This window comes from Diorhabda carinulata, chromosome 3, assembly GCF_026250575.1.
Source record: "Diorhabda carinulata isolate Delta chromosome 3, icDioCari1.1, whole genome shotgun sequence".
In the NCBI taxonomy this organism is placed as follows: domain Eukaryota; kingdom Metazoa; phylum Arthropoda; class Insecta; order Coleoptera; family Chrysomelidae; genus Diorhabda; species Diorhabda carinulata.
The window spans coordinates 17152928-17172785 of NC_079462.1; the positions used below are offsets into that span (position 1 = coordinate 17152928).

At 32.1% G+C, this 19858-nt stretch overlaps 1 protein-coding gene and 1 long non-coding RNA gene across 3 annotated transcripts in view; one reads left to right on the forward strand and one right to left on the reverse strand.

The window, feature by feature from the left end:
- LOC130891674 (serum response factor homolog) overlaps positions 1-19858 on the reverse strand; it is a 255795-nt gene that overhangs the window by 81160 nt on the left and 154777 nt on the right. The gene's annotated exons all lie outside the window — the stretch shown is intronic.
- The window catches only part of LOC130891675 (uncharacterized), a 56751-nt gene continuing 45111 nt past the window's right edge, over positions 8219-19858 (forward strand). Inside the window, exons 1-2 of the long non-coding RNA XR_009058942.1 lie at positions 8219-8317; positions 11667-12010. This is a non-coding gene — a long non-coding RNA (uncharacterized LOC130891675). The remainder of the gene's footprint in view (positions 8318-11666; positions 12011-19858) is intronic.

Sequence of the window (19858 nt, forward strand, 5' to 3'; positions counted from 1 at the left end):
GAACAATATAATGTACTTAATGATATTTGCAATGTCAATATTAATTTATTAATTATTTATTTGATTGGCAGATTTTTGGACACGAAACTTCTTAGGTATTGGAGAACCAGACTGCCACCTTTCCATCTATTATTGCTTTGTTTCTGGATCTTACGAATGTACCCAAGTCTCATCCATAGTAAAAATTCGGTTTAAGAAGTCTACATCGTTTTCAAATCGAGCACAGATCGATCGCGATGCTTCTACCCTTGCACGCTTTTGGTCAAGATTCAAACATTTGGGAATCCATTTTGCAGCAATTTTTCTCATGTCTAAATTGACGTAACCTATATGACGAACGCGTTCGTATGAAATATTCAGTGCTTCAGATATCCGTTTTAGCCCAATTCGACGATCTGATACAGAAACTGGCTGCCTTCCCGATCGGTCATCATCTTCAATGGAAAATTTACCGCTTTTGAAGATTGCCGTCCAATTTTTAACGGTCGCATATGAAGGACATTGATCACCAAGGGTATTAAGCATATCTTCGTAAATCTGCTCACCTCTTAATCCTTTTAAATACAGGTACTTGATGATGGCTCGATACTATAATTTTTCGAATTTGACAATTTCGGTGGACATCTTTTTTCTTTTAATTTAATGCGTAACTCTTGTTTACTTTTTTGACGTTAAACTTTACACTGACACTTCTAATAAGTTATTGTTCGTTGCTATGGTAACGCAATATTTTGTTTATGCATGGAGTTGGTCTAGGCTAACTAGATATCATTACATCCTCGTACTATAGTCGAACAAGTACCCAACCCAAAATGACTGGACCCTTTCCTCTCATCTCCACTACCGACTAAATAGTCTATCTCAATCTTAAAAACATTTTAGAATCTAACAAAGCACGATGCACGACCTAAAATATGTGTTAACATGCCCGTATCCATATATTCCAAAATTTAATCAAAGTATTTTGAACTACTACTGAACAAGATTGTTGCTAGAACGTGAATCTTTTTGTTCATAACTTCAACCCAATGCTATTGAAACGCCATTTTCATATCGCGCATGTTCAAGTATTTACAGACAATCTACTCGTAGTCTGCTGAATCAAACCTAATACGAAGGAGTCAAATTAATTTAAAAAAAGCATAATTAATAGTTTTAAGATACTTAAAATTACTACAAATTGAATAAACAATACAAGAGTTGTTACTAAAGGTTTGAAATAGACAAATAAAAACAAATATGGTTTTATTTTTTTTCAAAATATACTGCATTAAGATGAATCAAATGCCAAAGCATTCCTATCCAAAACTTGTGGTTTGAATGCATCAACCGCTTCTTGGTTGATGACCCATCAATACGATGTTTTGACTTCAAAAACGTTTTTGTTGAACTGATGTGTGGAGAATTATTTGTCTTCTGGGATTGGTTTCCCTTTTTCGAACAATTATGGCAAAGAAATCCTAGTGTACCATTAAGAATTAACTGTTCTACGTTGATCTATCACTCTTAAATTCGGGAAACCAATATAGTTCGGGAGGCAGCGTTGCATTTTTCATGGCAATTTCAGGCCAATAGATTTTAATTGGTTAGTTTCAATAAAGCTGATAATCGAATGGTGGGTCAGCAGGTCTACTCAAGGTGGGTGAGCGAGGTAGAAATTTTTATTCAAGTAAAAATTAAATTATCCAAAACTGTTATCAGGCCGTTCAAAAATTTTAGTAGGGACTGCTTATATAACACAAAAAATTACTACAATAGTCAGCAACCTAGATAATGGTGGATTCCACGTCAGCAGATATGATAGACCTTATTTAAAAGTAATTTATATTAGTTTTTTTTTTAATTTTCACCTGAATAAAAATTTCTACCTCGCCCATCCACCCTCCCTGAGCCTGCTGACTTTGATATCGCGATATAACATCTAATAAACATTCAATACAACTATGAATCAAGCGACCTGAAATGATTATGTCATTTGCAAGGCTGCCTCCCGGACTAGTAGCTTGAGATGGCGCTTCACCACTAAAAGTCGAAACAAGTTGATCGGCACACTACTGCTGGTTTAATCCACCTCAAAAATCGCCGTAAATTTGCCACTTCAATTTTTTGACAAAGATGAATATTTCAAGTATTAAACAAGTCAAACAGTACTCGAATAACAACACGTTCTGAGTATGTTCACCATTAAAATTGTCAATGACAATGTCAGATTTGACATATCATTAACATATTAATTTGAAACTATATTATATATTATGTGTAATGCATAAATGTCATGTTACTTTATAATCAACGACGGGAAGAAGATTTTTTAAATCATATTGAGCAATGATTAACACGAAATAAATCAACTGTACATTAGCTGATCATAGTTATTTTATATTTAGAAGCTAATAAATTCCAAACCATCTATCTTTCAGTGATCCCAAAACTACGTGAACCAAAAAATAGTTATTTCAGGTTTATTTCTATAATATATATAATTTCTTAATTTTAAATTGACCTGATATTTGATTTATTTTATAGGGATTCTTATATTTAGATGACTTTTGTATTAAGTTGATCATGCTTGGCATATCAAATAATGCCAGACGACATTTTTATCTTTCAGATTAGGAAGTTCTTTAGAAGTTCATGGTAGGCACGTTAAACATCTACTAAATTTCGAGGATCACATGATTTTATGCTTTCTTTATCAATGTTAACAAGTCTACAATGACCATTTTAAGATTTGGGACGAAGTCAATTTAAATTTGACTCGTTTTGCTATTTTAATTGTTAAAACAGTGACCTTATCAATAGGTTTCTTGCATATGGTAAGATTCCAGAACAAGGACAATATGCGTTCAATTATAATAAGGGTTGTTATATGGTGTGGCAACTTTCTATGACTATCCATGAAAAATTGACTATTTAATGAATATGTGAAAATTATTAATCATACAATGATATTTAGTCTACGTAATGTTATAAACAAGCTTAACAAACTTGTAGTGTGATTATCCAAAAGAAAAAAGAATGTTTCCAGATAAAATCACGAGTTTTATATTCATATTATTACTTGTAAATGTTACAGACCATATATAAAATCAGACCGTTCCCAATAAGAATGTCTCTCGGCCATAATTCGGGAACCGTTTATATTACAGCTTCGGGAGAAAAAATTCATAACAAAAGTGACCTCGAGAGAAAGCTGGAAATTATTTACAGAGTTCTAGATCAACCGCCAGATTAAATACCAAAAATTATAAAATGATTAATTTACAAATTTTGCCTAATTAAGATGTATTTAAACTATGATTATCATATTCTTAAAAAAATTCAGCGTATATTTGATTTTACAAGTTTTGGTCTATCTCTTCAAATAAGCGGGAACTTTATTATGAAAAAAAGCCTGTAAGTCCAGTTCTACTTAACCTATCTATGCAAACTTAGTCTTTTTGAAGAGAGCTTCTTTCTACCAATGTAAGAGTAATAATTTCCAAACAACCTAATGAGTAACGTATACGCTAGAGGGCGCTATTTATTTATTTTTTTGATATCTAGTTATCCTTGAAAAATGTTAAATGGAAACATGCAGTTTTGATTCAGGAATATAAAAGTAGACCAAATTAGCAACAGAATAGAGAAAACCGCATAATAAGTGGAACTATTATTAAAAGAACAAGGAAAGACAATTTTGAGGAGTCAAAAAAGTTAAAATCCGTTGAGTCAATCCGGAGTAATTTATGTTTAAAGGAAAATGTTTAAAATTTACACATTTCTTAGGATATCTCGTAATACAAAAAATATATCGACATGCGGTTTTCGCTATTCTGTTGCTAATTTGGTCTACTTTTATATTCCTTAATTAAAACTGCATGCTTCCATTTAACGTTTTTCAAGGATAGCTAAATTTAAAAAAATAAAGAAATAGCGCCCTTTAGCGTATACGTTACTCATTAGGTTGTTTCGAAATTATAATTCTTACATTGGTAGAAAGGAGCTCTCTTCAAAAAGACTAAGTTTGTATAGACAGGTTAAGTAAAACTGGAATTACAGGCGCTTTTTCATAATAAAGTTCCCGCTTCCCCTCACCTCTTATTTGAACAGATAGACTAAAACTAGTATAATCAAATATACGCTGAATTTTTTTAAGAATACGATACTCATAGTTTAAATGTATCTTAATAAGGCAAAATTATTCATTTTATAATTTTTGGTATTTAATCTGGCAGTGGAACTAGAACTCTGTAAATAATTTCCAGGATTCTCTCGAGGTCACTTTTGTTACAATTTTTGTCCCGAAGCTGTACTATAAACGGTTTCCGAGATATGGCCGAGAGCCATTCTTATTGGGACACCCGGTATATGACCTCGATTGTTTCCAAGCACGTGGTTAGGTTAGGTTAAGTTAGGTAAGGTTAGATTAAGTTAGGTTTTAGCTGTAGTACTGGAAGATACAGAAGATGGGTTTTACTATTTGGGAACAAAATAAAGAGTGATTTCAAAATACTACAGCCGTTCAGAAGTTAATAAGTGCCCTGCTAACATTTTGAAAATTGAAGAAGTTTCCGAAGACAGTTAAATCCCTCTTAGATCAGTGGCTACTGCTCAATCGTCAGGACATGGGCAAGGTTTTAAAAAATGTAATTGTAAGGGTAAATGTCAATCAAAGAAATGTGCTTGTCGAAAAGGTAATGTAATTCTAAATGCCATAATAGATTAAGTTATGCAAACAAAAATAAAATGAAATAGCCTGATTTGTATTCTTTACGTACGTATTTTTAGGTTTCTATAATAAATAAATAAACAGACGTTAACAAAACTATTATAGTTCATCCAATATCAATCGCAGAAGACAGTTATGTGAAGAACAATCAATAATATCTAACAAACCGTCAGTCCACATGAACTCATCATCTCCACTGTTTGCCAATGAAACATCGAATCGTAAACATAAATGCATTTCTATTGGCCGAAGCTGTCGTTTGTGGCGTATGGCGTATGTACAAAATTTATTTGAAATATTCCTGCTAGACAGTCTGAGATAAGCAGTGGCGTTGCTTGATGAGATTTAAATGTTTAAAAAAGGAAAATATTCTGAAATCTGATAATGCAATTATAATAATAAATTTTCCATTTATCGAGTAGTCACAAAAGGGATCATTCACAGAACCGAAAAACATATAAAGGAAAACTGAAATCAGTTGAAAAAGCTAGTTTTGTCAGCATGGTAAACACAATAAACTGAATAAATGGATGGCAATAACCGAATCGTCAAGGATAGTTCGATAGCGACAAGATTATTTGCGTCAGATAAAAGACTACCGAAGTTTTAATAGACGAATGTGGTACAAAAAAGGGATCAGTTCACGACTGGTATCCTATTTAAACCAAACTCCCTTACATTTTACTCGTCTATTTACGTTTTATAAATTAATTTTCAGTTGTAGCAAGTTAACGAGGTATAATAATGTTTTTTTCTAATGATTCGATTGCCTTTTAACGAATCCACGCCTATGGTAGATCAAACAAAATTGTCGGCAAGGGTTTTTATAATCTGCATTTGATTTTGGAAGAACTATAAATAATGTAGTAATGTCTCAAACAAAGAAAAATGATGTGAGCAAATCAATAAACTTGGAAAGTGACTGTGTATATAAAATTATATATTAAGTATGTACCTTGATTAAATACACTGAATTCTCTCCAAGTTAGAAGAAATAAACTATGCACAGCATCTCTTAACAGCACATACCCATTAACACCCAACACAAAGTTACAAGAGCTCGTTATTCATGATAAGGAACAAAAATGGAATTTATCAAGAAATGGAAATAAAAAGAAACCAGATATTCCCACTATTTGTCATTTATCCCAGATTTTGTTGAACTGATTACTACAATAATTTCATTTGGGTATTGAGTGATATAATGAAAAAAGTTTTTGACAAGTAATTTAAAACCTTTTTGAATAGTAAAAAAATTAACGATGGATTGTAACGGCTACATTATTATAATTTTTTGAACTCATTATTCTGGTTGTTTATCGCATGAAATAGCAATTATTTTTTTTTTTCAGAAAACTGTCAGTGCAAAATCAGCAGAAATTGATCAAAATTTGATGCAAATTTATTTCTAATTAGTTTTTTATTTATTCCTGTCGATTTCGAAAAATCACTGCAGCAGGGTGGCATGGATTATTGTCTAAAATTCAAAGCAGATTAAACGGAATCAATACGAATTTATTGCTAATTAGTTTCAGCAACATCGTACTTAATCTAACTAAAAAAAAAATGTTTTCCTTGGTAAATTTCTAATTTGTATGTACCATGCTCGGTTGAATGTACATTTTCTTTGGGAAAATTTGCTGATCGGGTGTCTTGTTGATAGGTACTAATAAATAAAATAATAAATTTTATAAAATTCAATAAATGAAATCGGAGTAATGACTGTTTCTATTTGGAAAATGAGACTTATTCTAAGTCGAAAGAATTAGGCAATTAAATTAAAATATAACACGAAGGTTGCTACTTAAGTTTTGAGATATGGCAACACTGATGTTGTCAAATATGACACTGCCATCATAAATTTTGACATTTTGAATCTCCAACGTGTTGCTATTTGAGTTGTTTACAAATTCTTGAAAAATTCATCTTGGTCAACAAATGGGATTAATCGCCAAAATTAGTCTATCGATTAAAACGCTTCGAATTTTGGTGATGAAGCACCATCTCGAGCGACAGTATGAATTTCGTCGAACAAAATCAACTGTTGTACCAGATGATGTGCGTAAACTGATATGACCGACAAATTATGGATCTATGCATATGAAAAAACACGAAACTGAGCAAAAATCGACCGTTTGGGTCTCTCATGTCCAGGTAAATCCAACAAAAGTTGTTCGTGCGCGAAGGACTTAGAAGCAAATGATCGACTGTTTCTTAGAACAACTGGACGTAGAACGATCAATTCTTTTTTTTGTCGAAAGTATTCGAAAAAATCAGGGAAACCAATTGTAGAAAACGAATTCTCCACATTCTCCACGACAACGCGAGCACTCAAATACATTGTATACGTTTTTTCACACGGTTTTGCTTTCAAATCATATGTTTTGGAGGTACCTCATTTGAAATGGAAAAAATGCTTCGACAATTGGTTCAAGCGCATGTAAAAGTGTATGATCTTAATGGCGAAGATTTTGAATAACAATAAAGCGATATCCAATTATAAATATTTGTTTATATTTGTCCCTCTCAAACTAAAGTAGTTAGTTTGTTCTATTGGAGCTCATCAAAGAATAAGTTTATTGTAACTAATTAACTGTTACTTTCAATCAATTAACAACGATAGCTGATGCATGAAGCATTAACTTGTCTTCAACCTCGTCCAAATGTCCCAGCCGATTTGCCTATAAAAGCATTTGAATTATAAACAGTTCACTGATTTTTAATATTTTTTTGAACTTTTTCATCTGTTATTTTAAATCATCTGTTATTTTAAATGGCACAGTTGAAATTAATTCTTATTTATTTAGTATGTAATTAAAAAAATTGATTGTTTGAATGTTTGCATTAAAAAAACAAATGTTATTATTTTATTTTGAAAATGTCATACTTAAATATTAATTTGGGATGTAAATTATCTCGAAGGAAAACTCAAAAGACTCAAATAAAGTTTACCTTTATTACACAAAAAATATACTTAGAACTCGAAATAAGTACTGCTGGAGTTTTAGTCTCAGTTCTCCTCGAGTATGAGCCTCAGACGTATCACGTCATCAAAAATCAACAAATAAAATAATCATAGTTTTATAAAATGAGTTGCGGTTTTCTTCGTGATGATTTTTTAATTATAATTTCATGATTTGTATTGTTGATCATTGAAACAATCATATCTAGTTTTTGGATATTTACAGCGGATCACATAAATTATTTTTCCAACTTCTAAAAAATATTTTATACTTATTATATGAGCAATTGAATTATTGCTTGAATTATTTATAAAATGTAAGCTAATCAGTTAGTAGGAGTTTCAATCATATCAAATATAATATTTTTCGTTCATGAAACATGCGAAAAGCTATGTAAATAGCGTAATAATATTGATTTTGTAGAGCGAGCTACGTTAAACGTCCTCTCCTCAAGTAATATCTCCTAAAACTGCCACTGGAACCCATATATGGTACCAGTACCATATAATGCACCTTCGGCTCCCTGCCGACAACCACCGACACTGACTCATGGGTCTAGAAACCCAGCAGTTCTTCAGCGACTAGCGAACGGCCGCCATGTGAAAGAACCTGTGATGATGACGCCGTACGTGGTGCCCAGATGGTGAGTTTTTGTTTTATTTTTTAAATTCTGTGTTTATTTTTATGAAAATACTGTGCACAAATGTTTATGTATCATATAAAAAATAAGATGATATCATTTTAGGCAATTAGAATCAATTTGTATTTTTTTCAGGATGCGTTGATTTTATGTTGACTGATTATTACAATTTTTTAAATATTCATTGTTAATATTTGTTTGGTATATTTAATTTTGTTATTCTAAGGTGGGAAGTTATTTGTATATACAAAAAAATCACAATAGAGATGAATTGATTAATAATTCGACCACATAAGCGATTCATTGATATGTCGAGTTTCAATACATTTTACCAACGCATTTTCATTGTTGGAATACCATTTCATCCTCCTCAAATCTATGGTCGGGTTGAACCGCGTTGGAATTTTGAAATTTCTCGACGTTTCAGCTCCCGCTTTGGAGCAATTATCAAAAGAAGGGTGAGGATAGGGTGATTTTAAGTTCATTGGTGGGAAGTGATCAGATTCCGTGGTCTCAATCTGTCTATTAATGCAATTATAAGAAATAAAAAAAAATTGTTGAAACGAAATCCAATAAGTGGGAGCGAATTTTTAGTGGTTTACATACATGGTGACGAAAATGCAAAATAGAGATTTTAATACAAATCCTACAATTTAATAAATTAAATATAACGAATAATTTAATTGATGGCCGCTACATATTTTTGAAATTTAACCAAGAAAAAATGATTATTTGTGGTTAAAAAAAATTTATTTTGATATTCATGTTATAGGTGAATTATTGATAATTATATTTTGATAAAGACCGAAATAGGTCAAACGTTTTTTGAAACTAATTTTCTTTCACATAAGAGACCTGAAATCTAGACAAATCTAGAGGTTTTTGGAATAAGAATGGTAATATTTGATCAACTTCTATCTGATCTATCCAATAGAAGCGATACGGGTCATACTGAATAGCTACACAAGCTTTGAATCACTTTTCAAATATTGAACCATCAAATATCATTTCTATATCCTCTAAAGTATACAATAATCACAAGAATTTTCCATCGCATAGTGGTACTGTTCAACAGATTCATCATGCACTAAATCAATTTCTATAATTATTCAATACTCTCTGGATTCATACCACTCCAGTGCCATTTCTGAACTTTTGTGAACTGTTATCGTAAACAGCTAAGCACTTTTTCATATTTTCTTCCCTATGAGATATTTTTTCTTACCTCTACCCTCCATATATTACAAGATGTCTTCTCAAAATATTTCTATGCTTCTATATAAGTTGTTTATAATTATTTAAGGAAAATGAATGATACTAAGATTTCCGTAACTTTAGAAAAAAGCGTTTCCTTGTCGAGTTGTGTAACCATAATTTGTTTCCCCTGAAATTGTATTCTGTATGTCTTCTTTATCGGCATGGATATCCAGGGGCTCTTCTGTTGACTCATGAAAACGAAGTCTTTGCCGCTACGAAAGCTCTCTTAAACAAAAATATACACTAAACTAAGTCGCGCATGCTGAATCTCTAGGAGCAGCGTAGCTGAGATCTATTCATGTGACTTTTGAGGTGAGATTTGTATAATTATACAGCTTATCGGATTTGATTCCTAAATAAAATTGAACTGTTCACAATTGGTTAGTCTAATGGGTATATATTTTCGAAAAATTCGATATTGTTTGTAGAATTGAAAAACGGACCATCCAAGAAATTTTAAATAGATGCTGGAGTATAATTGATAAGTACAAAGAAATAATAGCATATACTGATGATTTGACTCTAATAGTGACTAACCAACCTTGAAGACACAATAAAACAAATTATAAGGGAGGCAGCAAAAAGAAAATAAAACAAGAAAAGTTCCATTATATGAAAATTAATATAATTAATTGTAAATAACTAGCGATCAAAAAAATTACAAATTTGAGCATTCTATATTTGTATTGTTTATGTGATTTCGTTTCTTAATTGAAAATTGGTTTTTTGAGGAAATAAAAAGTATGACGTTGACAATGGCAATTTGCATAATTAACTTAATCAATACGGGGATATATTGAAAAATTCTTAACCTACTATAGAACCAAACAAAATTTCAATGTCAAAATATTTTATTACTCAACATACAGCAGCGAACCTGCAACGTCTCTAGACCTTTAAAAAAAATTTTTCTTCCTGCTCTGCAAACCAGATCTCCACAGCTTTTATTAACTCCTAGTTGGAGGAAAATTTACGTCCTTTTAAACTTTTTTTCAGGTGAGGAAAGATATGATTTTTGGGACACGAGACTTCTTAGGTCTTGGAGAACCAGAGTGTCGCCATTCCATCGATTATTGCTTTGTTTCTGGATCGTAGAAATGTACTAAAGTCTCATCCATAGTAATAATTCGGTTAAAGAAGTCTACATCGTGTTCAAATCGAGCACAAATCGAATGCGATGCTTCTACCCTTGCACGCTTCTGGTCAACATTCAAACATTTGGGGATCCATTTTGCAGCAATTTTTCTCATGTCCAAATTGACGTGAGCTATATGATGAACGCGTTCGTATGAAATATTCAGTGCTTCAGATATCCGTTTTAGCCCAATTCGACGATCTGATACAGAAACTGGCCGCCTTCCCGATCGGTCATCACATTCAATGGAAAATTTAACTCTTTTGAAGCTTGCAGTCCAATTTTTCACGGTCGCATAAGAAGGACATTGATCACCAAGGGTGTTAAGCATATCTTCGTAAATCTGCTTAAATTTATTGCGTAACTCTGATTTACTTTTTTGACGTCAAACTTTACACTGATACTTCTAATAAGTTATTGTAGTACATCCTCGTATATTAATCACAATTCGTATTTCCAAATGAAAATTAAGTTATAACAAACTAAATAATTTTTTTATTACCTCGTGGGATATTTGTAATATTTAATTCAGTTGTCCGCAAGAAGGTCAACATAAACATAATTCATATTTTTTCCTCATGTGTTATCAATTAATAAGAACCATACTCATATCAACACGAAAATACGATAGCCTGAAATTGTCCAATGAAGTTGTTATTGTTTATGATAGACATTTATTAATGAACAAGAACATTAACTATTTCGACACTATTTTATTCATGTGGTATACTTTTTGAAAGTGAAGAATAGTAACATATTTTTATCCACGTATCCAAATACAACACAGTGTTTTAATATTTTATTGACATTCAATTAGTAGAATTGTCAATCAATGTACGGACTAAATAATGTTTGTTGAATAAATATTAATTTATTTATATTTCGTACACCTCTGACCCGGAACAACGATATAGAAACCATCTAAAAATCGAAAAACCAACATGATTCACTTTATTTCAGAAACGCAGTATTCCCGAGTCCATCGACCTGGTTCCATATGTGCCGAAAAACACCGGTCAACCCCGTAAATAAATAAATAAAGACTTCTGGGCTTCACTAAGTGCTATAACGTGTCCGAAACATCAATCTTGGGAAGGGTTGATGTTCCTGAGAGGATTATTAACCCCGCGAAAGGGTTAAAAGTAAACAGGTGCTCGCCTCTCGTCCCCCCACTACGTTCGCATCGCTGACCGAGTTGTCTTCGGCACCTAGAGTTGATGTTGCGACTCGAATTTCTACTTGACGGTACAATGTACCTGAGGTAGCCAGGCACCGTAGTACCACACACGTACTGAAAGCAACAGGTATCGTATGCTATTTAGATAAAAGTGAATGATGATACGATTTTTTTTTCGAGGTGTTGTTGTGTATTGTTATGTTTTGAAATTTGCTAGGTCATTTTCAACATTACGCAATGAGCGCCGATTTCAACAAATAATGTTAAATATATAGATAGATTATTTAAAATATTTTCGATTAACTTTATTATAAACTCTAGATATGAAATTGGTATTTTTTTAAATTCTATTTAATGTGTATGTGATAGCTACGGCTACCAGCATATTATACACACATTTCCAATAGTCTTTGCCCCTATCTGGTTATATGAAAAAATATTTTTAAATTTGTTAAATGTGCTCATTCTTATACTTTATATACATAATATACAGTAAACCAAGTAAAGAAAAATGTGGAAAATATTGAAGCGTGTAAATTTATATTTTGAGAAAAAAAAATATGATGTAATAAAAAATAAATTAATAGTTCGTATGTTCGCCTCTTCTTGCACTCAATTGGCCAATGCGTCTCGGCATCCCGCGAGTCAAGTTATCAATAACATGGTCGGCCATATTGTCCCACTCTTTTTGAACGGCAGCAGTCAGGTCTTGAAGGGTTTTCTCGATGGGATATTGCTCTGCCAATATAAACCCACACATGTTCAATGGGATTCATGTACCATTTCCGTGCGATGTAGTCTGGCATTATTAACGTGAAAAATGAATTTGGTCCATAATCATTGCACAAGGACTCAACCATCGGTCTGATAATGTTTAAAGCGTGTATGGTATATGTCATTGTTCATAAGGGCCGAGAGAGCAAAACTAAAGGCAACTCAAGTTGATCGTTTTTTTCCGACATTAACGGTATCGTGATGACTTAATGGATTCCAGAGGGTCAGAACATATACAATAAGCGCATTCTAGTGCTCGAATACCCGTCGTACTCACCAGATTTGGCACCGTGCGACTTTTTTTTTGTTAAATCTGCTTAGAAAGGGACCTGATTTGAATCGATGGAAGCGGTAAAGCAAAAAACGAAAGAGCTCCTAAAACTAAGAAGAAAACTTCCAGCACTATTTCGATCAATGGAAAAAACGTATGGAAAGGTGTGTGGCGAGGGAAGAGGAGTATATGGAAGGGGGGCATTCGAATGTATGATGAGAATGTTTATGATATCATAATTGATATTTACAAGGGCCTCTACCAAAGTGGGAGATGAATTTATTCTCCAGTAGGGTGTTGGAAGATTACAAATATTTATGAAGGCAATTTTTTGCATAATTTCCATATTAAATAATCTATAATTAGTTGTTTCTTGGCTAAATATTGTCTACGAATATTTAAAAGTGGTTATTGAATGTCTGCCAAAACTGCTTGGTTAGGAGATGACATCATTAGCCCCATACAAATTTTTATTGCTTCATATTGAATACGGTCAATCCTTAAAAGTTTTGTTTTAGATGTTGCCCCATATAATGAACACTCATAGTCCAATATGGAACTAATATAAACCTTATAAAATGTATACGCAAGGTTCGCATCTGCTCCACATTTTCTTTTGGAAACTACTTTTAGCTGATTCATACATTTTTCGCAATTATAATAATAAAATAATTAATTTATTGAATGATAAGACAACGTACATACAAATTAAACAGGACCCTACAATTCATATCAAAAACAAAATATTTTGGGAAAAACAACGATTTATTTCGCCATCATATGCAAAGAAATTGAAAATTCACAAATCCATATCTCCTAAAATATATGGTTTTCCAAAATTGCACAAACCTGAAATAACTCTTCGATCAATTGTTGCAAATATTTGAACTCCTCTCACCCCATTATTTAATTATTTGAAAAAAATTGGAATTTCAAAGAAAAAATCAAAAATATTATAATTATGGTATATGTAGTATCTATTTCGTTTGATGTAGTTTTTTTATATACAAAATATTCCCATTACAAACTTTGAATTATATATTATTATTAAATAGGACAAAATCGAAAAATACACAGATAAACTTCAAAACGAATTCATTGAAGCTATAGAACAACATCCACAACAACATATTTCAAATTTGAAAATGAAATATATTAACAAATTGATTGTGCTATGGGAGCTTCCATTTCAAGTGTTATAGCACAATTGGTGATGAAAGATCTTGAGGAAATTGTCTTAAACAAACCTAATATAAATATTATATTGATGATTGCATCACTGTTGTTAAAAATGAAATTGGAAATCAAAAATTCAATTCTTATCAAAAAAAGGTACAATTCACAATCGAAATCTTGATGTCAAGATGGTCCTCAATATATTTGAACTTCAATTCATGTCATCCCATTTCACAAAAACTATCAGACCTTGAATTTAGATGCTTAACTATACAAAAAGCAATAACTGCATTATAGGAAAATAATTATCCTGAATAAATGATAAATATCATATTAATTAAGGAACAAAGCAGAAACTGAAATCGAAACATAAATCATTTTTCCTTACGCCATATTCAAAAGGACTTCCTCAACTTCCTCAATAAGTGAAAGTCATTATCGAAATATTTCACTAAACTAAAATCTTCTAAAACACTCAAAAACAAAAGAAACCATAAACCACTTAGCTCGGCCAATAGGGACGATAAGTTCAAATACTAAGCAGAGCCACGTGACGGAAGGAGTTAAGTGGGTGAGCAAAGCTACATAGTTTTTTTCAGATGAAATTTTTTTGAAGATAATGATTTTATTTGGCACAAAAATGCTAATTTTTCAGGAAAAATCATAAATACATTTTTAAAAAAATAGTGAACTGTTAATATTATCATTCGTGGTAAACCAATTCGATTTGGATATATAATGTGGTGCCTGACTGACTTTGGACACCTGGTCTACCAAGGAAAAAATACAAAGTCTAACTCAGAGTATAAGTTGTCGTTTGGGAAATCGGCACCAGATGGAAAGAGAACGCTGCCCTACAAAAGATGTGGGTTACAATGGAACAAGGACTATGAGGGAATATCGGTTACCAAACCAATGCATGAAACAATTCAAAGAGGAAAATCAGAAAGTTCGCTAGAATGAGCCGATGGAATATTCATCAACAATGAATGGACTGCTCAGTAGTTATAGTTGCTTCGATAGCTTACGGCCGGAAAGATAAGAAAAATATTTCCGTAACGCCACCTAATTGTATAAATATGTATAATAAACTTATGGGAGGCACTGACCGCATGGATGAAGATCTGGAAAAATGGAGAATATCAATTAGGAGCAAAAAGTGGTGGTGGCCTATATTCACATGGACGATTGATGCAGCAACAAATAATGCCTGGCTAATGTACAGGAAATCAATAGGGAACGTAACGAAATTAAACTTTCGTAGAGAGATTTGCCAGACGTATTTAAAAATGTACAGGACTGACTATAAAGTCCCTTAGTGGGTCTTCATCTGTCACTTCGGTTTCAACACGGGTAATGGAAACTTTGCGGTTAGATCATTTGGATCATTATATATCCGAAACTGGAGGCAAGAAGAGAAGAAGATGTACAGGAAATGATTGTAGTTCGGTAGTAAGAACAATTTGCGAGAAGTGCAAAGTTTTTCGGCGTTTCATAAGTGAGTTTGATAGTAATTATTTTTATTATTACTTATATTATAAACAACTTTATAACAGTTGAATTATACTAGAATAATATAAAAAGAATTAATAAATTATGATTTTTTAGTTTTATATATTTGTTTTTATTTGTACCTATCAAGGATGAACCTGACCGTATGGTCACAGCCGTTTTCCCGCTTTCACACTTTCCCAAAACGAAAAATAATTATTTTTTCATTTTTCCCGTGACTTTGAATACCTAATTAACAATTGTACTGAAAAAGAAAAAAGAATTAATTAAAAAAATTTAGTCTCGTCCTTGGAGGGTTAATAAATATATGATAGAAAACGTAAAATATTATGAAATTAAATCATCGGGCAGTTGGGGGGGCGAGATCATGGAGAAGACTACGTGTAGGGACTATAATATGACCACGTGGTTTATGGACGCTCCCTAATATTATATAATATCAAGTACCTTGTAAGGATTGTGACGCAGTTTACATAGGATAATTATAGAAGTATTATTCAGTTCAACACAAAGAATAGGCTCACATAATCGAGATGGAACTCAATATTTTTTGAATTTAGCTTTTTTGTTTTTATAACCACTTGATAATGGATAATTTTTTTTTTGATCTGAAATGAGAACTATTATACAGTTCTGAGGAAGAAGATCAGTCTGTGCCCCTTCACTATTAGATGATTTAAATTAGTGGATGGAATATTTGAATAAGCCTGTCCTCGACTTGTAATAGTTTCATCGTTACAAAATTTATTTGATGCAGGTCCTTCATTGATCCATGTTTAATCTAATTAAAATATATTTCTTTGTTAGTTTCTGTTCCCCATATTATAATATCATTTGTTTCTGTTAAAATAGACTTTCTGGAATACTTTTTCCAGCGGTTTTCATAGTGTGATTCGACTCAAATTTTCGTTTCTCTGGATCTTTGAGTGCTGTTTGAATCTCGTTATATTTCTCTTCTTTAATAAATCTGTAAGTCGTAGATTCCCAACACCAAGCGTACTATTGGTCTATAACTTAATTCGTGCGGTTTGATATGTCATTTATTTGAAGCGTTAACAACAATAATTTTTTTTCTTTACTTTAATATGAAAAAAATGCTGCCGAAAGTAATCGTATTTTGGTGGAAGTTTATGGTGAACATGCTCTAGCTGAGCGAACGTGCTAAAAGTGGTTTGCACAATTTAAATTTGGTAATTTTGGCATCACTCGATAAAGAGCTAGCAAAATATTTGGGTGTCACTCAAGCAGCCATTTCAAAACGTTTAAAAGCAGCTGGATATATTCAAAAGCAAGGAAATTGGGTGCCACATGAACTCAAGCGAAAGGTTTTGCATGTCCGAAATGCTGCTGGAACGCCACAGAAGGAAGTCATTTTTTTCGAATTATTACTGGGGATGAAAAGTGGATCCATTACGCCAACTCCAAGCGCAAAAAATCATATGTGAAATCCGGCCAACCAGCCAATTGAACGGAAAAGCCGAATATCCATGGCGCGAAGGTAATGCTCTCTATTTTTTGGGATCAGAAGGGTGTGCCGTATTATGAGCTGCTAAATCCGGGTGAAAACATCAATGGAGAACGTTACCGAACACAATTAATCCGTTTGAATATGCGACCAGACACGAGGCAATAATTTTCCATCATGAAAACGCTCGGCCCCACGTTGATATTTGGAAAACAGTGGATGAAAAGTTTTGTCTCACCCGCCTTATAGCGCAGAGCTTGCCCCTTTTGACTACCATTTGTGCCGGTCGATGCAGAACGCCCTCACTGGAATACGGTTCACAACAGAGCAAAAATTGGCTTGATTCGTTCTTGGCTACCAAGCCGGCGCAGTTCTTTTGAGATGGAATCCACAAATTGGCAGAAAGATGGAAAAAGGTGATAGGTTCAGATGGGCAATACTTTGAATAATACTATTTTACATGTTTTTCTTAAATAAACGTTCAAATTTTGAAAAAACTACACGATTTAAGTTATAGACCACTAAATAATTTCACTGTGTCATCAACACTTTTATATAAATGTTTGTCTGTAAATGATTCATAACAATTAAATATAAATGTTTTTTTTTCCTTAACTGTTAAAGGACTGATTTTTTGACAATTACGCGGCCTCAAATTTTATATAATCACACTTGATTTCACAATAGGTTGCACACACTTGCAACGAAACTGAACTGTTTAAAAAAGACAACTCGGAACTCCTCACTATATGGAAAAACGTAAAAACTTTTATCGGAAAATAGATACTGATAGATCTTATGATACGGCTATGTATTGTTGAATAACAGGGCTTTTTACTACTCCAAACCTTTTTTTGTACAGATAATATTTAGATAATTCTAATAAACTATATGGTTTTTGAAATTTTTTCTGGTTTATGCTAGAAAATATGAAGAATTTAATTGATATTTCCTTCCATCTCAAAAAGAATTTTTCCTCTGAATTTTTTTCATACCCTATCACTGCATCTGCATATTTAATAACTTGACTTGTTTTTTGGTCCATTTCAATTAATAACACTTTTTTATATGAATACATTTTTACCATTTCTGCTCATTCATTTTGAGGTAAAAATTGATATTGGGTGTTAAAATTATTAACAAATAATGTATTTCGATCTTAACAGAACTAATTTTAGTTACACTCAAAATAGTTTTACGCAAGAAACTGTGTATTTCTATCGACCTTTGTTTGCGGTGTCATTTAAAAATTATAAAAACTAGGTTAATATGTTCAAAGTATTCCATTGGAGCAACAAATACAAGATTAAAGAACATTGGAAGAACACAATATTAACAAGTGCTTTTATTGTAGAAAATAATCTAAAACTTTATTGTGAAAGTTATAAAACCATTTTATTTTCTAAAAAAACTGTGTATTACAAAATATGTTTTACTAATATACATAAATATTATGTAGTATGTATGTAATACTCACAAGACCATTATAATACAGGGTGTATCAAATCAAAAGAATGCGGTGTTTTATTTTCAAATGCAAGAAATGTTAGATTTTATTTAACATATCGTTGTCATATTTGGTAAGTCGGTTATGTACACCCTACTTAATGACTTTTCGGAAACTATGATCGCATTAATCCGATCATGATCTGATTGTTCGGAAACTAATACAGATCACGTTCATTGTTGTTCGGAAACTGACCGAGTTGATTGGGTCGTAGTCATATGATATGAAGGGTTGTTTCATTAAAAATTATTTATTCTTCTCAAATTCTAATGAAGAATATCTATTAATAAACAACTAAATGAATATCATGGAAGAATTATCACATAAGAAAGTAATAAAAATCAAAAGTTTTGTGATCTAAATCTCGTTCTAGGTTGGGCAATCAGCTTATCGGTGATCTACCCGTACCCGGGTTATAGTATTCGAAAAGTCTTTCTCATTTATATTGAATAAACGTTTTTGGTTACAATCAGCGAGTGATTGGTTGACCCTTGCCAAATTCTTACCTTGCCTTTCCGGTTGTAACTCAGTAATGAAAATCACATATTAAATGGCCGAATATTATTTTGATATGAAGCATATTAGGATATTAGAGGATGGTTTCCAGAGAAACTTAACTCAAGCAATAAAAATATTTATCTTTAGATTGTTCATTCATATTTAGAATATCTTCCACATGATCGTCTTAGTATAAATGAATTGATAAAATAAAAAATGACAAGGTATGTATCTTCTCATACTATCAACACTTCTTTTAGTTTTATTTGAAAGTGGAACATCCCTGAAGATTATATGGAGTGTGAGGTAAATCCAAACGTTATTTCATTTGCACTTGTCATAAGCTTAAGTAATAAATTGCATAAATAAAAATCCCATCCCTTTTTTAAATACGAAAGTGATTCTTTGAAATGTTCTCGTTCAAACGGTCCAGTTTGTAAACACTTTCGTGTCAATTTTGATGTTGATGAAATAGTTCAGTCAAATTATGTATTCAAATCAAAAAACGTTCTTAACGTCTCATCGTTTCAATATACGCAGTGAGTTTTGTGTATGGAACGCTTCAATTATCTCGGAAACGGCTAATACGAGTTTTATAAATTTTTTGGACAAGAGTTTACTGACAGTAGATCTTGTTATAGGATTTCGGTTAGGATATAAATTATTATTAGAGATATTACACGTTTCTTGTTGACTTCTATCACTATATCCTAATATCATTAAAATATCAATTCGTTCTTTTTCAGATAAACGATCCATTATGACTTTCAAT